At 35.9% G+C, this 15,593-nt stretch overlaps 1 long non-coding RNA gene across 1 annotated transcript; it reads right to left on the bottom strand.

Annotated features, from left to right (window-relative positions):
• Positions 1–1,082: 1,082 nt before the first annotated feature.
• Positions 1,083–10,958, bottom strand: LOC140162823 (uncharacterized). The gene is made up of 3 exons (XR_011860358.1): positions 10,895–10,958; positions 4,934–5,073; positions 1,083–1,461 (listed from the first exon to the last, which is right to left on the bottom strand). It is a non-coding gene; the product is annotated as an uncharacterized lncRNA (long non-coding RNA).
• Positions 10,959–15,593: the final 4,635 nt, after the last annotated feature.

Here is a 15,593-nt window from a genome sequence, read left to right on the forward strand (position 1 = left end):
ATACTGGCTAGGATTCCACAACACAATGAGAACATGTTATAAGGCGCTTTGGAAGGCACACAATACCCCAATGGCTTTCCATATTATGTGCACTCAACAACTATTCAGTATCGAAGCCCGGTATCGAAGTTACGTAATGTTACTATGTCAACGGGATCACGCGCTTAAGTAATGAGCCACGATCGAAACAATCAGTACACAAAAAGGCATACAAAATAGCGTGATCGTAATGATCGCCATTCAAACAGTGCTTGGTTCCGATACCATCACAGAGTTACGTAACTACTTCGTGGTCTGATAGTTATATGATCAATGGTCTGATCTACTTGGGTTCGATCCTTTTAATAAAAGAAAAAATAGCTGATCATTTATAATGCATAAATGAATAAAGTAATGTAGTTACACAATTTGAAACATTGAGGCCGTTCTATTTTTCAAAGGTCATTTAACTGTTAAATGTAGTGGAATATATCACGCATTGATAGGTAGCAGGTGGAGCAAATTTTGTCAGCGGTTTTTGTTGCCGTTTGTTCGCAGTGCCTATTTATCTATAAAAAAATAAGAAAATTAAAATTAAATTTAAAAAAATCACAATATTCATTCGTAAAATGGGGACAAAATCCAAAAACATTTCTTGACCCTTCTTCACATAAAAGTGGGAGCAGAAGTCAAGATTCGAACAAGTACCATTCACCATTCAAGGCGCACCCTCTACCGACTGAGCTAACGGGTCAGACAATAGAAGGTGTAATTTTCAACTGAAGAATATTAAAAAAATATGAAGAAATTACAATGTTATAAAAAGATTTACCAAAATGAGTTAGGTATAACGTATGAATCGATTTACAAATTAAGTCAAATGGCACTTTGAGAAAGAATACCTGAATACATCTGCTGCTCTAGCAACTAACCTAGTGACCTAAAGTATTGGGTCATGTCACGATATTTTTTCTGAGGCATTATGTCCAGGTTGCTCAATTCCACATACACGTATCCTTAATGCTGTTGAGATTTTACAAGGATGGCGCTCTCACATTTCTAAGAATCCAAAAGCGCCATTAGGCGAACGTTTACGGTATTATAGTTCACATTATTTGCCAAATATAGTTTCCATATGTTTTAAGAACATGCTTCTCATTCTAATAAGGTAGGGATTTGACTTGAATTTATAGCCACATTGTCAGCTTTACAATGAGTTCTGCTAACACTGGTAATATGAAATGACCACTCACTGAAACAAATCCATGTAAATGTGCTGGTCTTAAAAGCCTTTCATTTCTAAATAGATAAAGTGAATGTATTTGTTCATCATATTTATGCAGCTTGTATCATTCATTTTTATACGCATATCTGTGGATGTTGACGATTGAGAAAGTTTCCCCTCTGCTAACATGACTGACTGTGTCGCTGCAGATGTTGTCACTTGTTCCCTTGTAGCATCAACGAGGGCATCAAATGATTCTATGGATAAAAAGAGTCACAGAAAGAGAAGATAGTAAGAAATACATACATTTGTACAATTGACTGTGGATACTCATGAATGTGTTATTAGCATTTTGGAACAGTTATAATTAATGTAACTTTATTTCCTGATCTGCTTGTACTGCATGTTAGCCACACTCCAGCAATAGTGGAATTCCTTTCTTTTGTTTGAATAAACATAGTTCAAAAGCATTTGGAACCGGGTTGCTTTTGTATTACATTCACCTAGTTTTTCGAAAATGGCACATGGACACTTAAAATGACATGCATAAGAATATTTGTGTTGCGTATCTGGATAATATTGTTTACAGAATTGCTAATATAACTGGAATAAGAATAATACAATAATTTCAAGGCTTTATTGGACAAAGCAACTTCAAATAGTGCAATAGGGGTGACCGAGCAGTGTTTGCCCTTTTTTCTGACTAGTCTAGGGATGTCAATTTTAAGGTTAGAAGGGACCTGACTGAGCCATATGAAAGCCATGTGTCTTGGCTACATACAAACCTAATCTCAGGACTGCAAGCCTTACAATAGTAAAGGAGACAAACAAATTTGTGAAGCGGGGCAGGGTCACCCATATGCATATGGTGGGCTCAGTGGGGCCATAAAAAGTTAAAAATACTGCATATAACAATAACTATAAAACAAACGTTTAGTAAAGGGTAAATTGGGCAGTCATTTACTTCCGGGGAATCCATATTAAATAAATTGGAAGAGAATAATGTACCCTAAGTCCAAAATGAGCTAAAACTTTATTTACAGCTTCGGGGGATTATGGTTTAGAACATGAAATAGTGCAATGAGATTTCATGAGTTTACATGCACTACAATCGTGCAAATCATGTTACAGTTGTCATATTTGGCAGATGAATAGTATTTATGGCCACGCGTTTTGAACTCGCCACCCAAAAATGGTGGTTTTGTTACGCTTTTCCAAATTGAGACTCCTTCAAATTGTTATATCTCTGCTTAAACAGGTATTGAAGTGTGTTTGGTGTCATGTTGTAGCTAAATGTGTGCCCTAACAGACCTCCAAAGGAGAATAATATTATTGTTTATCAGCTAAGATAGTGGAGTTAGAGTTGTTTGAGTTCAGAATGACCGAGGTGGGGGATGAGGCGGTGGCGGATGAGGCGGTGGCGGTATTTGCAAAGTCTATGGGAAATAAAGATTTTGTGTGTGCGCGTTGAATCAACTGATCATATCTTTGCATCCATATGGGCTACAGACATGGTTAAGAGCTCTTTTGAAAAATTATTTATTCTGCTAATTGTTTTTTAATAATTTTGAACTCTTTATGATTGGTTTAGTCTATGAAATGCAAACTTTTATGTGCAAAACTACCTGTTTTCATACTAAACACTGTAGTAAGCAATGCGGATGTCTTCAAAATCTAAAAGTTGCCCTAAATTTTTAATTACTTATCCTATCATAGTCATAGTTTACATTTTCTGAGAGGAAATTTGATGAGGAATCTAATTATGGACTTACTTTTTTGTATGGGTTAGGGGTAAAATGTTTCAGTTCAAAATATGTTGAATTGTAAAAAAATTTGAACATATTTTGGGACACCCTGTATTCCAAGATTACCAAACAGCTGTGATTTTTTTTCTTCCAAAGTCAGTAGGCTCCCCTAACCTCTAACCAAATCAATGTTGTTTACTTTCAGTTTATAACTGCAAGTTAGTAATAAGCAATACATTAAGTGACCCATTTTTATTTGGATTTTTTTTATATTCCACCCTGTATAACTTCAAGGTCACCCTGTACAATGAGTTGAAATGTGTATATTTAAATTGCTTTTGCCTCCAGCTTTCCAAAAATGTATACTTTTGCTGGTTTAGGGTTGATAGCTTTGGAGATATTCTAATTTGAATTCTAATTTCAAAATGCATTCAAATTCAATGCATTTTGAAATCATTAATAGACTATGACATGAATACAAATTATCAATTTTCATATTAAAAATACAAAACATCTTGATTTTTTTAATTTTTTTTAGGTCAACCATGAATGATCCTACCATTTAGGTCTAGGTCCAGGGACACTACAAAACCGAAAAAATAAAAAACTTTTTTTTTTTTTTTGAAATTTGAGTATAGTCCCACCCCCCAATTTTGAAAAATGTTCACCCAAAAACGGGGTGGGACTATACTCGCGTCAGTACGGGTAATTAAAATTTTACAGTAACTTTTAGATTTTGAAGACACCAGGCCTTGAAATAAGAACAAAAATCCAAGGGTCCTCCGGACTCTTGCATTTGAAATTTCAAGGGTCCTCACCAATTTTCAAGGGTCCGACCCCGAACCCTTGCCTTTGAAATTTCAAGAATGAGAATTAGCTACGGCGATCCGGGTTGAAAAGTTGATGGGAAACTAAAATAAAAGTCTACTCAGGGAGCTGTACGTATTATGTGATTCGGATTTTTCAGTGGAACAACAAAACTAGGATTTTTTGCTCTTTGCTTGGTTCAATTTTTACGGGTCACGCGGACCCGTACCGTCGTAAATTTGCGGGTCCGCGCCTACTTTCACGGGTATTTGACGCAAGGACGCGCCTTATTTCGAGCGCTGGAAGACACCCTACAGTGTTTGATATGAAAACGGGTAGTTTTGTATGGAAAAGTTTGTATTTTCTAGACTAAACCAATAAGTAGAATTGTTTAGCTGTAAGTTCATGAGTCTTTTAGATACTAAATAGAGTAAAAATCCAATTTACAGTCTTTACAGAAGCAGATTATGCACTAAAAATATCAATCCCATAGAGTTTGTGTGTGCCACATCCCCCACCTCCACATCCCCCACCTCCGCCACTCTGCCCATTCTGAATTCTATGAAGCAGTGTCAGTATTAAAAAGGCTAACAGAATTCTTTTTACTGGGTTGAAAGTGCATTTTATTTAGCAATAAAATGAGACCACAAGCGTGACAATAACTTCTTGCTTGGCAGAGATATCATCATTTAATTTGACATTGCCACCTTTTTTGAGTGGCGAGTTCAGGACGCACGACCACACATCAACACGGTGATTTTGCTGTTCACTCATGGAGATCGAACGACGAACGGCCATCGCAGCGTGTACCCACAAGATGTCAGCATTCAACACCACACTGATTATCTCTATTTTGCAAAATCTCAACATGAACTGTGAAAAGGTCTAGTGTAGGTTCATATGGCAAAGCCCCAAGAAGTTAGAGAATTAACTGAAATTGCAGGGCAAAAATGCAACCTGGAATTATAGAAATGGATACAAATAAACCTGATTGGTGGGGTCCAGGGAGGCATTTATATTTAATACAAAGACCTTCAGCAAAAAATATTCCAAATATGAAAATATAGGGATTATAGGGCTTTTTGAAACTTTCTAGGGAAATATAGGAAAATCTTAAAAATATAGGAAATATAGGACCGCTTGCAGCCCTGCTCATAGAGCTAAATGAACACCTTACCTGAGCCAAACACCTGTAAAATGTACAACATTGTCTGATTGCAGCTCTTGTGGGGTTCGGCAGAGAGAACAGAAAAGTATTTTTGCAACTGTTACAGCACTCTTGTTGTAATCTCCTTTCACATATTTAGCAAGCAAAATCTGGAAAAGAAAAAAAAATAGGTTGAAGAAGAACTTCTCATATATTTATGTTACCATCCACAGTTTGTAGTCTTCCATTCATTTTTTTTTTTTTGCCTTTAACTATATTCATACATGTTTGATTTTATCTCTGAGCAGCAGCGGACTGTTTGATTTGCCTAGCTATAGGATAGGAGTTTCTCTCTGTAAACCTGTTGACTCCATATTAGAATTTTTGGCCTCCACACATATGTGGAGCTTGTGTTATCATCCAAATGGTTGTTTGTTTTGGCTTGTCCGGGCGGAAGCAAAACCATTAATCTACTCTGCAGCTTAAACTTCAAACTTGGTATGGTGATAGGACATAGTGGTCTAATCTGCTGTATTATAGTTCTATGTCATGTTTTATTTGCATATTTATGAATATTAATAAGCTAATTTGCATATTTTGCCTACATTTTCATAAATCTACTCAGCAGCTTTTATTGCATATTTTACCCACATTTTCATTAATAATCCACTCTGCAGATTTAACACAACATCGCAACAACCAATCAACTTCATTCTTGGTATATTGCGATAGTATACATGCATGGTGGCCCAATGTGCTGTATAGTTTTGCATCATATACTATTGGCATATTTATGAATATAAACCCTAATGCTAAATATGGTTTTTGGCTATCAGAAATTAAAGGAGAAGAGGAATGAAAAAAGGAGAAGATGAACAAATTTTTCACTTGGCAACCTGGGATTCGAACCTATAGACACCCACTTGTAGCTACGGTGGTGTCACTGGCCCATCAGCCATCGATTCCCTGGGTATGACAATGCATACATGTGCAGTGGTTTTCTTTGTAAGATTTTATAGAGTTAAGCATGCCCCAATGAAGGAAAATGTAGGCCTACTAACCCTAACGCTAATCATGGGTTTTGGCTATCGGAAAGGAATATGCCTATTTTGTATTAAAAGTATGTACTTTTGCACACTTATGCAAAACCACATACTTTTGGAAAAGTAATTGTACATACATGTATACCGTATAATAAAACCCCCTTTAAAAGGGAGTGCTCAGGCATGATTGGAACACATGGTTGTGCAATGTAGGTCGTTGGTGTTGAATAATGTCGCGTTTATTATAATTAGGGCTAATGATATTGTTTTATATGTAGGCCTACATAAGATTAAGATATCAGATTGTGAAGATCCTTAAGCATTTTGATTAAAAGGGTAAATACGTTCCACTAGGTGATTAGCTCTTCAATATTTAGAGACTGCATATCTACTAATGTAGAGTCTGTTGGGATATGTATATATAGGATATGATGTGTGATAGATAATGATAAGGTTTCTTATGATTTGGATGATTCATAAATAGTTTTAGGAAATACAGTAAAATTTTAACGTTCCAGAAGGCTGATTATAGCATTGTCCAAAATGATAAGAATATCCCTTAGTCTGTTTTTGGTATTTTTGTTTTGTTTTTGGTAGGGAAGTGCAAAATTATGATGAAGCTGGAGGGATCATGAAATAACCAAAAACTTGTATAATTTAATACAAACTCAATTAAAATTGTATGAAAACAACAAGGCTTTAATTAAAGATGATTTCCTTCAAATTTTAAATTTGTTTTATACTCAAAATGCTGAAATACTGCTAGTAATAATTATCGGAAGGGTTTCTGTCCATTTTGAGCTGAAATAACAAGGTAAAATGAAAGAAACCCTGCTGGTTAGTTATTTTGGCCATTTAACACGCAGTTCTATAGGAGGACATAACATCCACAATTCTTTGAATTATATAAATGACATTATGTCAAACTTTGTTCTGTTGACCTACAAACACAACCAATTTGGCTGATTCCATTTAGATAAAAGTAGTGAAATGTATAAAAAATAAAAATAAAAAAAAAAAAGTCAGGTTTGAAAAATATTAACCAATTTCATATTACATGTATAAGATGGTACATTGTGGCTTTAACATCAGAACTTACCATAGTCTTTAGAATAAATCAAAAGGCAATGTGTTATTTTAGAAAATATTGAATTAGAATACAGTTAGCTTAGAATATGTATGAATATAATATCTAGAAGACATTTTGATGATATTCATTATGCACTGGACTTCAACTTGAAAGAGGGTTAAAGCAGGGATATGAGGTAAAAGTTAAAGGTTTAAAACTGGATCTATTAAAATGCTGAAAACCTCATTAGTGCCACTTTCAACTAGAGAGTAAAAGTAAAAGTTGAAGGTAATAATGAAACTAAACCTATTCAGGTAATGCATCAAAATACGGTGTGCAATGTAATGGAGAAGGTAAACATTTGGCCTTAAAATTCAATGTTGTTAATAATGTTGTTAAATGCTGGACTGATTATATCAAATCCATACCCTGGTCAGAACAAGCCTTCTTACCTCTCAATGCAAATTTAAGTAAGAAGTTCATGGGTATTTGGTATTGTACATTGTATTGGCCATGTACACTGACCTAGCTGGCAAACAAAATCTGATAAGTTCATGAGCAGTATGTAATTTACTAACTTGAACTTCCAGACCACTATCAATCTGTCAACACCTATGATTAATATCATCCCCAGGTTAAAAAACCCCTCACTATGGGCTACAGAACACAGTTTTATAAATAATTTCATGGGAAATGAGGCTAATATTCTATGTCCACCTCAAGTTAGATATCTCACTGCTGCATATATATTATGAACTATGTCATAGGGAGTGAGGTTAATTTAGTAGCTAGCATTTATAGTCTGCATTTCCATTACCAGGCATTATCCTATCAAATATTATACTATAAAATATTTCTAGTGAAGACAAAGCAAAAGCATTTGCAGAAGAAGCCTGACTTGGAGCTACTTAGGTTCAAAGATCAAGGTCTAAACTGAATGTATATATTCACTCAGGTGTACCTGAGCAAAAAATATGAAATAAATACAGGCTAGTAGTGAGTACATTGTACATCAAACTGTACATGGTTTTGTATGCAGATATAAGGCAGTTTTGAATACTTTGCACAGTATGCATTTTGGAATAGATTGCATGTGGTGTGGCTATATAGAAGAACGACTACAGGTGCACTTAGCATTACTGATATGCTTCGCCCCGGGCTTCGCCTTCGTGACCTGAACTGAGTTACTTGTGAACTGTGGAATCTTCAAATTGGCACATAGTTACGCATTCGATGCTAGAGTCCATTGCCATCGTGTTTTTTGGTTGATGCATTGATTTGTACCGTAATTAATATTCATAAAACAGCATTCAAGCTTTGACTATACGTTTGGCAGCCAGAATGGTGGAAACTTAAGTGAAAGATATCCTAATTAAAGGAACATTTTCTAGGGTGAAATTTTGTGTAGAAACTGAATCTGACATAAACATTTTTTATCAACTTGAAAATTTTCCCCATAACACTGTACAGGCATATTTCTGCCTGAAGTCCCAAAATTTGAGCGAAAATTGGTGCAAAAAAAAAAAAAGTCCTTCAAAATTTGGATACTCAGCCCTGGCTAAACAAAAAAAACTAGCATGTATTTTTGCATAAACCGTATAAATTTGTTCCAATAAGCTCCCATGCCCCAATAAGCACCCACCTACATGTAGGGTATTTTCAATTAAGGGTAACATTACATGTAATGTTGAAGTGACAGTTAGACGTCAAGTCGTCAATACAGTGAAATAGTTGGAGGACTACAAGTCTAGTGTAAACTTGCAATGCATTTTCTGCACCAGAAAAGCTACTAGAACGTCTCAGGACCTATAACATACGTAATTCGTCTCTAATAAACGCCCCTTGCGAAAGATTACATGTAGGTAAACCAGGTTAAAAATAACTGTCCACCCAAAATGACTTTGTTAAGTGCCCTGGGTGCTTATACGGTACATGTATGTAGAAATTGCATTATATGGCGTATAGGCCTATATATATTGCGTATTTTGCAAAAGTACTGTATACTTTTGCATACATATATGCAAAACCACATACTTTTGCCAAAGTTCCGGGTATGTATTAAATACTATGTACATTGTAGTTTTGCACACAGCACATGATGAGGTAGTTTTCAGTCAATAATGACATAATATACAAATGTATACTTGAATTATACAAAGTATGCATTATACCGTAACCACTCAGGTATAAGCCCACCCCCCCCCCTAGATGGCAGATTTCACTTCAAAAAATGGGGGTGGGCTTATACCAGTGGTTACGGTATGTAAAATTGCATGCAGGAGAACGACTACGTACACACATGGAAGTATGTTGCAAAAGTATGTAGGCCTACTTTTGTGTACATAAATTTTGTAAATTGTATACAAAAACACATACCGTACTTTTGGAATTTAGTAAAAGTATGTACTTCTTCCCACGTATGTCAAAGCGGACACCCTCACGAAATCCCTATTGGTTTGTACAGGGCCTTTCAGTTCAAGAAAATTTTCTCAGCACAGAAAATACCAATTAATTTGGTATGGTAATTTATTTAAAAGTTGATTTCCCTGATAAGAAATCGAGCTTAAAATTATTTCATCAAGAGTATTTATTTGTTGCATGTTTTGTGATTTCCCCCATTGAGTGCAACGGTAAGTGTCCCCTTTGTGTCACACTAGGGGCAAGATGGAATAGCCCAATCATGGCAAAAGTGACATCATGTTGACCGACAGAATCGCAATAAGTGCAATGGATGGAACAACCCTGACCGAGAGAATTGGCTATTTTGAACTGTCGCTTAGTACAATGTACATGTACATGGCATTCATGCTTAGATTTCAAATGCAATGGTCTCGTAAAGTTTTTGTCAGAGAAGAATTAGGGTTCATTCATGAAATTGAGGGCCCGCATGATTGATTGTTTATGCCTGAGGCATATGAATAAGCCCCTTTCATACATTCCCAAACATTCAGTGATTGTTTTTCATCAAATAATAACAAAAATAAGATGTAAGATTCTTAACGCGATTTTCTTGCATTCTTTTCTATACCGAAATCATCACGCTGAAGTAGCCGGGCATGAATTAGGGGTTCATTCATATATTTTCATGACTAAATGGTTGTTAGTCATGAAAATATAATGAATGAACCCAGTTCATACATACCAGTACATTTTGTGATTCTTATTTCATAAAAATAATAACAAAAACGTACAAGCAACATTACCGTATATCAAAAATCATGATTTTCCTTATTTTTCCTACCTGGCGATCGCACATCCAGGACACCAATCACGCGCGCCGTTACATAGTGTGAATGTATGAACGCTGAATATGCCCGGCTCTTGACCAATCGCGCGCGCTGTTATATAGCACAAATGTATGAATGTCACTTGTTTACATTTTGAGAGCGTGTGCACAGTCTTGAGTACATGTATTTACGGAGGTGGGGTACTGATTGGCTGAATCGTATCAACAGACAGATAATCTGATTAGCTGATTGTGCATCATATCGTTACTCATTGCAGATCGGCGCCCTTGCCTTGAAGTGAACACAAAGTTCCGCGTACGTCGACCATTAACAGGGCGCTCGCACCAATCTGAGCAAGGGATTGCCGTTGACGTTGTTTTCTGAAATCCAGTGTAGCCTCGAATGTGAAGCTCATCGGTCACTGCGGTGCACAAATTTGTGACTTGACTTCTCGAGCAAGGATACATTTTCAATTGAATGAACACTGACACAGCCTCGTCAGCCTGACATAGTGTGACAATTGTGTAATGTCGAGCCATACGATGGGTGTACTGTACATGTACATAGCTGTACACAATGTACCATGTCATGCATTGCATGACATGATACTGAGCTTAAAATAGCTAATTTGCAAAGAAACTCAAACGCTTACCTGGCTAGGAATGCATCAACCACACCAATTACTTCTCTGGCTTGACTGTAATAGATTCTCAAAATTTTGAGAAAATGAAATGTTTTCGAATACACTGCAAAACAACACACTACCGTTCGCTCAGCGTAATAGCGACACCGTCGTGTGGAAATTTTTCATCATTGCGAAGGGAGACAAGCTGTGTGATGATAAAGAGAACACACCACAAAAACCGTCTTCGCATTGATTTTATACACGCAAAGTTATGAAAGTAGAGTTCACGTTTATGTGCAAAAGTAGATATTTTCCCAGTTTTAAAGTATAAATTATGTATATCATCTTAGAGAAGAACATTTTGCATACCATGGTATGCATTAGCTTTAACATTGCTCGGCTACTTGTTGAGAAAATCAGCGATACGTAAAAAGACCGATTTGACGACTGCTAACTACATTTTTCCCTTGTGTATTCATGCGCAGATAGTCTTAAATATTGCCCGAATATTCCCGTTTCTTTTTAACCTGTGTGACATTCACAATAAGAAATTGTATTTAAACACGATTTTGAACACTAAAATTGCTAATATTATATCAATTTGTCACATTTTGAATGTAAAGATGGCACTATATGACTGATAAACTTGGGCAGAAGCTGGCAGAAGTCTGATTTAGTGGTATAAGCCCTTGAATTAAAATGACCACGTGGTGATACATAACTGGGTGGGATATTTCCTAAAAATTGCAAAAGTTCTTAAAATTATTTGCGAACCACGCAAAAGGTTAATCAGAATTGTTAGGATATAATGCAAGATATTTCTTAAGTCGCATTTGATTCACAAGTTGACAAATATTTTTATAGTTACGAACACGTAATTTATCACCAAACTCGATACAAAAAGTCTATGCAAAACATCATACTTTAAAAGTATGTCGATAATTATGCTATACCGGCTAACCCATTTCTCAAGATCAAAATATGTACGTGATACACCTCGCATATGGTTTAGATCAGCTTAGATCCTGGAAAGTCGAGCATTGAGCTTGCCTTAGGCGATACTTCACACTCTAAGGCTAGCTTCAGACTCCGTATTGTACGTACAATATTGTATGTACAATACTTTTCGTGACGTCAAAAAGTATTACACGTGCAATAAATATACGTGCCACGACGAGTTGAATCAGATTAAATAACGCGCTATAACCCTGACGGTTCATTGTTTGCTAAATCCAAGCGAGGTCACCAGAAAATCTATGCAAGAGAAATTTCTACTGCTGCTGATGAAAAATCCTAGAGTGCGTTTGGAGGTTCTTTCTGCACTTTACCAGTAGCCTAATAAATTCATAAAACAATAAAAATCAAATAAAGATTTAGGGCAAATGTTTTTACTCACTGCTCATCTGATCCACTTTCCCAGGAAACTAAATACCGATACTCCTTAGTTTTTCCCTGACTTTCCAGACATAATTATGAGTAAACATCAAATTTAATGTTTACAAAACAATCAAATATATATACATTCTTTTGCACTTTGTACATAAATATTGATATCAATAATGTAGGCCTACAAACATTAAAAAAGGGGGCCTAAGAGTATGTCTATTTTTAATCATATACTAATTCCGCCATGCCCAAACATATCTTATTATGAAATCGTGTAATGGAAGTGGAACCCAAATTCCAATCAAAAATAAAAACAAATTTGTTATCAAATACAGTAGGCCTATACATTGTATTATAGGAATTTAATAGATGGTTCATTTTAATAAATAAATAGATTAACACGGGTAATGGACAAGAAATATTTGGCAATATCGGATTTACCAGAGAGCCAGTGGATAAAGAAATTAATTAAAATTAAAACAAATTAAATGAGAAAATGAAAGCAAGGACATTTGGCGAAGTATTGTTTTAGAATTCGAAGGAGTCCTAAATGTTATCCTGGCCCCAGGACACTGATTAATGTAAATTCGACCCATAGTTATTTTATCTACTTTTGCCAGCATTCAACCTGTTCAATGTGATTGATGCCTATTTTTAATAAAATTCCGAAATCTGACGTATCAACGTTGTATCGTGCACAAATTATGATTCGAGACTATTTCATTTGACACGGTTGTATGGATTTCAGAAGATCGGTCCTATAATAGATATCGATTAGAGAATTACAGCAAGAGGCTTTGAGGATGCCGTAATCCTCTTGACCATCAACCAATCAGAGACATATTTCAGAATTATGTTCGTATATTTGAAACTCTTTCAACTCTGAAATATATATTTCAAGTAATCTCGTTTCACATTAACACGTTTATGGATGTATTGGGATGATCATAAGTAGGTCTATAACATACACCATCATAACATGCCTCAACGATATCAACATGTAAAAAGCTGTTGCAAATTCATAACACAACGTGTTATAATGTATAATGTTATATGCCAAAACTTTAAAAAACAATGAAAATATCAGTATCAATCAAATCAAAACCAGAATAAATACATAGGCCTACAAATAATACTTAAGAAACTGACTAAATCAATATATGACTAAATGTCAGTATAAATGAATCGCTAAATCAATTAATCAATCAGTAATCAATCAATCAATCAATCAATCAATCAATAAATAAATAAACAAATAAATAAATAAACAAATAGGCCTAAATAAATAAATCTATAAATAAATAAATAAATAAATAAGAACTGAATGTGCCATTTATATTATTATTACAATTTTAATATTATTAATATCGTTAGTATTAATAGGCCTTTTAATATTAAGTACAGTTGAATACAAAAAGACATGAAAAGATGTTCATCATTCCGTGCACGAACACTCACTAAATTTACCACTCTTAGAAATTTGGCAACTACGTATCAATTAAGCAACCAATGATTGTAGCACAATATATATTTTCCCGGTACATACTATTTATTGCACGTGTAATACTTTTTGACGTCACGAAAAGTATTGTACATACAATATTGTACGTACAATATGGAGTCTGAAGCGCGCTTAAAGCGGAACATTGGCCTGGAGTGGGTTATTTCGGCAAAGCACCTTTATTGAGAGATTGAGATTTTCAAACTGCTAATTCAAAGACGTCTCTGATATCAAATACTCTTGAAGCGTCATGTCACATAACAGTATCATATTTCAGAGACGTCTCATAAATAACATACTCCCTAGTTTCAAAACCCAGTCGCAACCGATATTAGTAATTTTGGTGAAAGTGCCAGCGCAGTGGGAATAATTTTGTGTATAGGCCTTATCAGGGTTGTAGCTAGCCCGAGTTGAGCATGTTGAGTGCCTGCTAATTTTACTATCCAATTCATGAATTGGATAGTAAAATTGGAATTTTTTTTACTTCAAAACATTTGATTTTGGCCATTGCAATCTAAGCGTGTTCTGGGATTTTTGTCAGAATTTGCACAGATAGATATAATTTTTGCACAGGTAGAAATTTGCTAAACATTGGAAAGCTTATTCTAATACACTCAGCTTCGTTCCGATGTGCTGCATCGAGTGCCGAGCTGTCAACAAAACTCGACGTATGTGATATCACAGACCCCCGTATGTGACTGACCCGTCTTTGAAATCAGAGACGTCCGTTTATTACGAGTGTCCCCGAACTGATATTGGAAAATGTTGCCATATCAATATTCATGAGAGTGTACATTCAACGTCCAGTTTTCGAAATTGGGTGACTTATGTTTGGCAGGTGTGAAATACATCTGACTGGGCGTATTAATTACGTAACGAATAAAGGCATTGACATCATCAAATGGCTGCCCAGTGCTGTTATGTGTTTAGTTATTATATATGCCTAATAATTATTATTAAATGCATTCATCATTCCTTTCTTTTCCCTTCTCTGTACTTATTCTTTCCTAGGCCTACACTTTACCACTCCCTCGCTCTCCTTGTCCCCTCACCCTCCCTCTCTCATTCCCATCATTTTCCTTATATTTCTATTTATCTACTTAATAAAAATAATAATAAATAAATAGCGCCTTTCACATGTTTCAAAGCGCTTTACATTTATTCCGCCGTCGTTAGAATATGTCAGCTGCCATACAATGCCCAAGGCATGCTCATACCTTTGGGCGGCGCTCAATAGACAATATCCCTAACAGCTCCCCATTTCACCCCTGGGTAGAGAGAGGCAAGTGAGGTAAAGTGCCTTGCCCAAGTGCACAACACGATGGCACCGCCGGGGTTCGAACTCACAACCCTCCGATTGCGAGGTAGAGCCCGTACCGCTGCGCCACCGTGCCTTGTCTTTATTATAAATTATCTTTTCATTTCTCCCTTCCTCCCGAGCCCTCTCTCATTCTCCATATCCCCTCCTCCCCTCTTCCTCCTTCCTCCCCTCCCAAGACTTCTCACAGGGGTGAATCTGCCCCTCCCCAACCCCCTCCCCTCTTTAGGTACGCCACTTTTTCTATACCATAATCTCCTTCTTGGTTTGGTTTGTACTTCTAAGTGGACAGACTGTACCTTAAATAGTATTTTAGTAATAGAATTTATGCATGACATGATGCAGTCATGTCTACAGTAGAATTCACCACGACCTTTGCAGGACTTAAACCCCATTAAAAGCTATTAAACCAAGATAACACTCATTGAAAACAGCTCAACTGATTAAATCATATCTTCTCTGGTTAAATACACACAACATATGTTTCTGCTTTACACGTACAATGGAGCAATGAGCTGGTA

Source organism: Amphiura filiformis, chromosome 10 (genome assembly GCF_039555335.1).
Source record: "Amphiura filiformis chromosome 10, Afil_fr2py, whole genome shotgun sequence".
Classification (NCBI taxonomy): Eukaryota; Metazoa; Echinodermata; class Ophiuroidea; order Amphilepidida; family Amphiuridae; genus Amphiura; species Amphiura filiformis.